This window comes from Limulus polyphemus, unplaced genomic scaffold (genome assembly GCF_000517525.1).
Source record: "Limulus polyphemus unplaced genomic scaffold, Limulus_polyphemus-2.1.2 Scaffold10839, whole genome shotgun sequence".
Taxonomy (NCBI): Eukaryota; Metazoa; Arthropoda; class Merostomata; order Xiphosura; family Limulidae; genus Limulus; species Limulus polyphemus.
In genome coordinates, this window is record NW_013676449.1 from 7,469 (window position 1) to 15,956 (window position 8,488).

The 8,488-nt window shown below is 32.9% G+C and overlaps 1 long non-coding RNA gene across 1 annotated transcript in view; it reads right to left on the reverse strand.

The window, feature by feature from the left end:
• The window catches only part of LOC106476545, a 7,664-nt gene extending 3,306 nt beyond the window's left edge, over positions 1-4,358 (reverse strand). The window contains exon 1 of the long non-coding RNA XR_001291906.2: positions 4,252-4,358. This is a non-coding gene — a long non-coding RNA (uncharacterized LOC106476545). The remainder of the gene's footprint in view (positions 1-4,251) is intronic.
• Between the last annotated feature and the right edge of the window lie 4,130 nt (positions 4,359-8,488).

Sequence of the window (8,488 nt, forward strand, 5' to 3'; positions counted from 1 at the left end):
TTGCTGCTTGCCATAGGTTGCTAAGGATTATCAAATTTTGCATGTGGAGGATGTGAAACAAAGTAATTTTTTTAGGTTATATATATACATTTGAATAACCAAAAAATTATAAATTACTATATCAATACCAAAGAACTCAATTATAATTTATAAATTTTAGTAACAAGGCTGTATTTGGGTCTAAAATATATGACATTTTGAGCAGACTAAAGACTCTATGCCTGTATGCCATCTTTTATCGAAAGAAAGATATAACAACTTTATATTTAAAAATGGATGAGAAAACCACTAGGGGGACATTCTGAGCTTTCGATTGGTTATTCATATATAATTGTATATAAAAGAGCATTTCCAAAAATGCAAAGAGGTGAGCTGGGCCACTGCATTTGATTCAGTATTTTTAATTCAGTTACCAGTTCTATATCTTAAAAATGAAAAGCATTTAGGTTGTACAAAATAATGTAATTTATTAATTAAGCACAAATAACAGGTTTTAGAGCAAAGTTACAATGGACTATCTGCTGTTATTACAGGTGCGTGTTCTGTTTTAAATACTTCTGTAATGTTTTGACTTTGGTTTTGAATGTACTTTCTGTAGAATGATTAATGTGTTTGAGAATTATAATATATTTTTACTTTAAGATAAAAATCGGCTGTCATTGTTTACACAGTGCAAAGCTACACAATGGAGCATCTGCACTCTGTTCACCGTGGAGGAGGTTCTTATTTTATATTTTAGCCTGTCAATATCAGTAATTTAAGCTCCTAATTTGTACAAAACTATAGAATTTGTATTTTGACATCACAAACATCTAATTTGAACCAGTGCTGCATTCAACATATCACATGACACACAAAAAATCTATGTTTAGGTGTTTTTTTAATATTTACTTTTAAATCAAGAAATTAGATGATATATAATTTGAATTACAATCTACAGTTTTATATCAAACTTAATGACATTAATACATAAAATAGTACTTCAATAAATTTTTGAATGCGATGACATGGTCTTTGACACGTGTGGAAAGGGTTAATATTAACACAGAGTCATTAGTGTTAACACACACATTTTATAATTTTGGCTCAACACATTGGCTACCACATAATAAATGAAGTACAAAAAAATTAAACAATCAAAAGGTGCCAAGGAGCAGTCACAGTGTCTCAAACTCTTATGCCACAAGAGAAATTTGGCTTTCAAACATAATTGTCTGTGACCCACTGGTGTGTCACACGATCTCTAACTAAAAGTCATTTGTGACCCACCAGTGGGGCACATGGCAGTCAATGTGTTAAAGTCTATGGGACTGAGCACCCTAACTCTGTCATTGCAATGGGCAAGGCACATATATATACCATCAAAAGGCAGCTTGCCACAGACATGTACATCCACGTCTACACTACTAGAGTATCATGGACACATCCTTTTCTAAAGCACCGACATGGACACATGAATATCCACCTCCAGAACACTGTCATAGGTACATATATAAAAAACAAAACATAACATTTGTCTTAGCCTTCAAAACTGTGATATTAACCAGACGAGTTTGGAATTTTGTGCCACCACAAGGAAAAAGTCCTTCCCTTCAAACTTCTCAAAGTTTACTTATTTCAAGTTTCAGGGAAGTAATGAAATATTAAAATGTGTCTCTTTGTTTCTTTAAATCTGAGAGTTTAACTAAAAGTAAACTTGGCACTAAGTGAGTTTTTCTATAAATGTTGCACTCCAAGAGTTACAGTATGTTGGTTTTAAGTTGGAGACCATATTTTTAAATATTTTTTTATCCTTTTTTGTTTTTATTAGCAATAATCATTACCATGAGGATTCTGTTAAAATTTGAGAGTCAGCTTGAATCATGTGGACATTAATCCTGTGATGGAAGAAAATATCTAGAAAATGAACACATCCCTCGAAGCCAAGGGGTGTCTTTACACTACAATTTGTTGAATATTAAAAGTATGTTCAATCTGGAAGCTCTCAAATAGGGTGGTTTTGGATGTGTATTTTTGAGACAAGTTTTAATTTGTTAATTGATAAATATTTAAGTGAAATACAGCATCCTCAAGTCTCCATACTAGCTAGTACTAAGGTCTACCTGCTGGGAGTAAATTCAGTATATATCAATAAATCCACATTCTCAGCATCATTAATTAAGCAATTGCCAACCTTTTATGCTTCTGCTATCACCTTTTTATGTTTAGCTTTCAATTGAGATATGAACAATTTCACCTGCAATTCGGTAGGGAAGGTCGAAGCATCACAATAAATTAGCAGTAGGATGAGCAGCTAGGTATACTTTGAAAGTAGCTACAAGCATAATATTGTATTCGGCTTGTCACACAATATCTACCAAGGTGGTTCTAAACGGTTCCTGAATACCTCTGTGTGTCATTTGGAGACTTCCATGCTTCTTGTGCTTGGCCGTTAACCTCATGATGTGTTGACAGATTTCTGTACCCGTACCACTTCAAATCACTTTTTGCAGCCCCAATACTAAAATATGTGGGAAATGCCTTCTTTTTTTTTTAACCAATAAAAATGTCCAAAAAATTTCAGTTCAAATTAAGAAAAACTGGATTGGGTAGTTTGTTTGTTTTTCACCAAAAACGTCCCTCACTGGCTAGAGAGAGGCCTGTTAATAATACATGAAGTGTCAGAACCATCCCTCACTGGCTAGTGATGGGCCTGTTAATAATACATAAAGTGTCAGAACCATCCCTCACTGGCTAGTGAGGGGCCTGTTAATAATACATAAAGTGTCAGAACCATCCCTCACTGGCTAGTGAGGGGCCTGTTAATAATACATAAAGTGTCAGAACCATCCCTCACTGGCTAGTGAGGGGCCTGTTAATAATACATAAAGTGTCAGAACCAAACAATTTTTCCCCAAGGGTTTGGTTGGTCAACAGACAGTGGGCAGGAGCTTGAAGATTGTGCTACTATTTACTCCTATTTTTTCAAGGATGATAATAATTGCTCTGAACATTATAACCCAGTTAGTTTTGCTTCAGTAATAAGAAATTATAATATGGTAAAATACACTTTTCAAAATAATTTTACAATATCATAAAAGAAAATCAATATGGATTCACTAAAGGGAATTTTTGCTTTACTAATCTTTTCACTTTTTTTAAGGATGGTACATATTATGTGGATGAAGGAAGGGTGTGGACATGGCATTCTTAGACTTTTAAAGAGATTTTGATAACGAGTCCCACAAAAGATTAGCTAAGAAAATTACATCAGTAGGACTTGGGGAAAACAAGGATTAGATTAGACTAGCTGCCTTCCCTCTAATCTACTGGTTCAGAATTAGGGACAATAACTACAATAAATAAATATTAATACTACTTTTTGTTTTAAAATATAAGCAGAGGACTATTTTCCTTTACTTAAAATGTTTTTCTTTATCAGTATTAAGCTTAATTTGTGATATTTCTTCTACCGAACAATATGTAACAAAAGTGATGGAAAAGAAAAAGGGCCATTTAGGTGTGAGAGTAATTCCTAGAAGTTATTTTTCAGAACTTGTACAAAGTATCTCAACATGGTGTTTTCACCATGCCCTGCCTGGTATCTCAGTAGAAGAGATCTTCAGTGGTAATCAACAAAGGTCCATAAAATCATATAATCCACTCCTCCCTCTCCCCAAACCATTTCAAGTGTTAAACAGATTTTGTTTGAGCAAGATCATAATTACTAATTAAACCATTAATTTTTGTCTCTTAAAACTGAAACAGATTGAAGCAATTAGAAGTTTTTTTAAATAAATGATTAAAATGACTAAATACTTTATATGAAACAAAATTTCGATAATTGAATTTGACAACTTTATGTGTTTTTCTCATATTTGGTAATTTGAAATTAATATAAACTATAAAGATGGTTACCAAACATTGATATCTTTATATTATTTGAATTTTGTATTATGAACTTTGCTCATATATTTATTTTACAAGTAGAACCTCTCACAGTATTCAAAATATTGAAATTTAGAAACACAGATCTATTGTTTAACAATAACAGTAAAATATTTATTCAGGGTGACCTGAATCACTTACCCTTAAGGCTTAACGTGGTAATATTATATAACAAACTTTTAGTTTTAATGCCAATACACTTGTCTGTGTTATTTGTGTTCGTGAAAAAACAGTTTAAATACGTTTTGTTTATATATATGCAGAAACACGGCAGTATTAATAACACATAAAGATACAATTAAAATTATTACAAATGATACTTACCAATCGGCTTGTAACCAGAAATATCAGGACCTAAAGATTTTATTAACCCTCGCATGGCAGCCATGTTTTTATTATATAACTGACGGTGTTTCCGCTTCCGATTGTGCGAAACGATGTTAATTAAGCTATTTTTGGTTCTCAACTCTTGATCTGTGTTGTGTAACTATTTAAAAACCTATACCGTAAGGTCAGACTTTGTTTAGTTTCCAATTATTTTGTTCCCGTCCCGTTTTCTTTAGTTATTTTAATTGTTATAGAGGATCATTCTCTTATTGTGATATTCAGTTTGATTCTGTACATGGAAACTTATATAACGGTACTGTTGTTTAACTTGAATAATTTGGAAAATGTTTATAAAATCAGTAACAAATCGCTGAACACGATTAGGATTCTTAATATGCCTAACCATTACAATAGTTCGATCAAGATTAGAACTTTGAAAGTAATATTGAAAATAAAACACCAAGTATTCTTTAAAATTCTTGTGTAAAATTAATTTGGCTGAGATATGATTTATGATAAGCTAATTTTATTTAGCTTACAAATAAATAAAGAAATTTGAGATATATTCGAGCCTCCAAGTGACAGTTCATTATTTGTATTTTGACCACATATGTTATACTATTATTCACTCACACTATTCTGTATGGCCCGGCATGGTGGTTAGGACGCTCGATTCTCACGTTCGAATCCACGTCCCACCAAACATGCTCGCCCTTTCAGCCGTGGAGGCGTTATAATGTGATGATCAATCCCACTATTCGTTGATAAAAGGGTAACCCAAGAGTTGGCGATGAGAGGTGATGACTAGCTGCCTTCCTTTCACTGCTAGCGCAGATAGTTAAGCACAAAGCTACATAATGGGCTATCTGTGCCATCTGGTACCCGGATTCTAGCGTTGTTAGTTGTTAGTCCGCAGACATACCGCTGTTCTAGTGGGGGGGGGGGGGCATTTGGCGAAAGACTGAGATAAATATATCATTGTGTAATAAATAACGGTATAAAAATAAAGTACAGTTTCAGTACAAAGTAAATGAAGTTATGCTAAATTTTAGTGAAAATTTGTAGTTCACAGTATTTACATAATTAATTTAGAAAGTACTAGGATCATGAATAGAAAGTAAATAATAATAGCGTTCTTTGAAAGTCACCAATAATGTACTTTGTATTGTTTATACCTTTGCCATGTTGAAGCTGGTATCTTTTTAATCACAGTACAGAATGGTTTGTTTTGAACTTGGCGCAAACCTACACGAGGGGAATATGTGGTTGGAGTACTATTATTATATACTTTTCTTATACTTGAAAATCCTTAAGAGCCTAGATTAAGAATGTAGTAAAAATGGAATAGGCCCGATACTAATGTGTTATGACAAGTATAATTATAAAGAAAAAATATACAGATAAAATGTGCCATGATTATTTGTGTAAACTTATATAATTCGACTTTAATAATGGTCAACAGATGCCGCTCTCACAGTTTTACCAAACGGATATAAATGGTAAATTACGTTATTATGAATGTCAATCAAGAGATTTTCGATGGTATTAAGAGTTTGTCAATCAGCCGTTTCACATTCACTCAAAATTTATTCATGGCATATCACAGCGAAAATGATTGTTCTAAATATGAAATTGAAATCTGAAAGTTATAGCGAGACAATTATGAACTTGCATGGTTAGGACCTATGGCGTACCTCAAGTTTTAATATTCCAGTTTTAATTTTCATCCTATATGTGTATGCCTATTTGTCAGGTAATGCTCAACCTTTAATCGCTGACTGGAATGCCTTCATATTACAATATCTTCATCTAACACCATTATATAAACATTATATATTATTTCTATGATTTTTGTTTTCACAATATATTTGCCGATTAAATCGTCACATTTACTTTACATAGAGTTATGTCTCTCACGACACACAAAAGAAGCTTAATTTTCTATCTAAGGCAGTTTATCCGGTTTTTAATTCATGAGGTAAGTTGTAGAGACTAACAGAAACTGATTAAAATATTATAAAGCAAAGTTTGTTAACGACCGAAATTCATCTTCTGATCTTTCTTTACATTTTCATAGTTAAAGATGTTGGAGTAATACGTTTATCTTCAGGTTAAGAACTGGTTTTCTTAACTTAATAACAAGAGATTCTAGCATTCTAAGTTGGAATTCTTCCCAGCAATGGAGGATGCCGTGGAAGAAATTGAAGATAGGCACAACGCCACATTCGTTTAGACAGTGGTTGGTAATACTACTGGTGTTGTAGGTTTTAGTGTTATAATGTTATTTTTATTCAACTACAGAGTCTTCTAGTGGTTGATCCAATATATCCTTGGGCACGTGAACCCATATACTACTAACAAGGTGCTCAATAAATCTTTTGTTGTCTTTCAAAATTTGTAGTGCATACTGGAGGGATTTACATATTTTGATAAAAAGTTTTTAAAAAACGATCTTTACACTTCAGATACATATAAAATAAAATAAAAATATATATCTGGAGTGTAAAGGTCGTTCTTTATAGTCTTTTTACTGAATGAATCTTGTTTGTCTTTAAAAGTTAAAGAGCCTCTGTTGTGTCTACCTCCAAATTCTACCGCGTCATCAGCCATTCTCGGGAAGAATTCCAACTTAGAATATTAGAATTTCTAATGTTCAAGCTAAGAAAACCGGCAATTAACTAAAAATTAAATGCGTTGCCGCAACATCTTCAACTGTGAAGATGTCAAGAAAAAAGCAGAATAAGAACTTCGACCATTCAATATGAGGTGAATTGAAAACAACGTATGTTACCTAGATTTGGATATTTTTCATAATTACTTTAGCTGCAGTAGCCTTTCAAAATAGGTACAGGAAACGCCATTTTGAACATAATTACACTGATCTTCAAAATCATTTTTTCTTTAAAATTTTATAAGATAAATTATGGAAGGCAATACGCATATGAAAGGACCCTAAAAAAAAGTACAGACTATACAACAAATGTTTGTCAACAGATGGCGACATAACTGATAATTAAAGAGAATAAAAAGCCGAGTAAACCTTACGGGACAATTATTATTATTTTAACAAATTAAAATGTTTAAGCTCTAAGTTAGTTTTTGTGAATTAAGTTGTCATACAAAAATTAATTCATGTATTTTTTTAAAAACCTATCACTTACAAAACGTATTAATAATTTACAATTATTTATTATATAAAGATAATTTGTACATATTGTTGCGTCATCGAGGTCACGTGACAGGTGTGGCGCCACCTATTTTCTAGAACTATCCTGTACCTTGGCGAATGCTCTAGTATTTACTAGATATAGGGTAGGCTGGTATATAAAAGAGGGTGACAACGTGACGGTAATGTGTGTGAAGGTAATGAGTAATTGAACTGCAGTCAGAGAGAGACGTATTGTTGAAGTGAATTATAGTTTGTTTTACCGTGATTGTTGAAATTAAGTGTATCGTAAAGTTATATTCGGAAAGAATAAATCAGTTTTATTAAGTAAGGACTTGTGTCGCTAAAGTTTCGTCAGAACAAAGTTACGAAAAATCAATTAACTAACGGAGACGTAACAAATTGGTGTCAGAAGTGAGATAGAAAAAAAAATGGAAACGAGAAGCGGCAAATCAAACTACAGCCTAGCAGACTTGATGGCAGCAATACACGAACAGCAAAAGAAACAAGAAGAACGAGAAGAGAAATTACAACAGTGGTTGGAGGAAAAAGAAAAGAAACAAGAAGAACGAGAAAATAAACAAGAAAAGAAACAAGAAGAGAGATTACAGCATTTGCAAGAAAACCTGCAACAGTGGCAGCTCGAACAGCAAAATGAACAAGAAGAGAGATAACAACAGTTGTTGGAGGAAAAAGAAAAGAAACAAGAAGAGAGACAACAGCAGTGGCAAGAAAACCTGCAACAGTGGCAGCTCGAACAACAAAATAAACAAGAGAGATTACAGCAGTGGTTGGAGGGGAAAGAAAATAAACAAGAAGAGAAATTACAGCAGTTGTTGGAGGAAAAAGAAAAGAAACAAGAAGAACGAGAAAATAAACAAGAAAAGAAACAAGAAGAGAGATTACAGCATTTGCAAGAAAACCTGCAACAGTGGCAGTACGAACAGCAAAATAAACAAGAAGAACGAGAAAATAAACTAGAAAAGAAACAAGAAGAGAGATTACAGCATTTGCAAGAAAACCTGCAACAGTGGCAGTACGAACAGCAAAATAAACAAGAAGAACGAG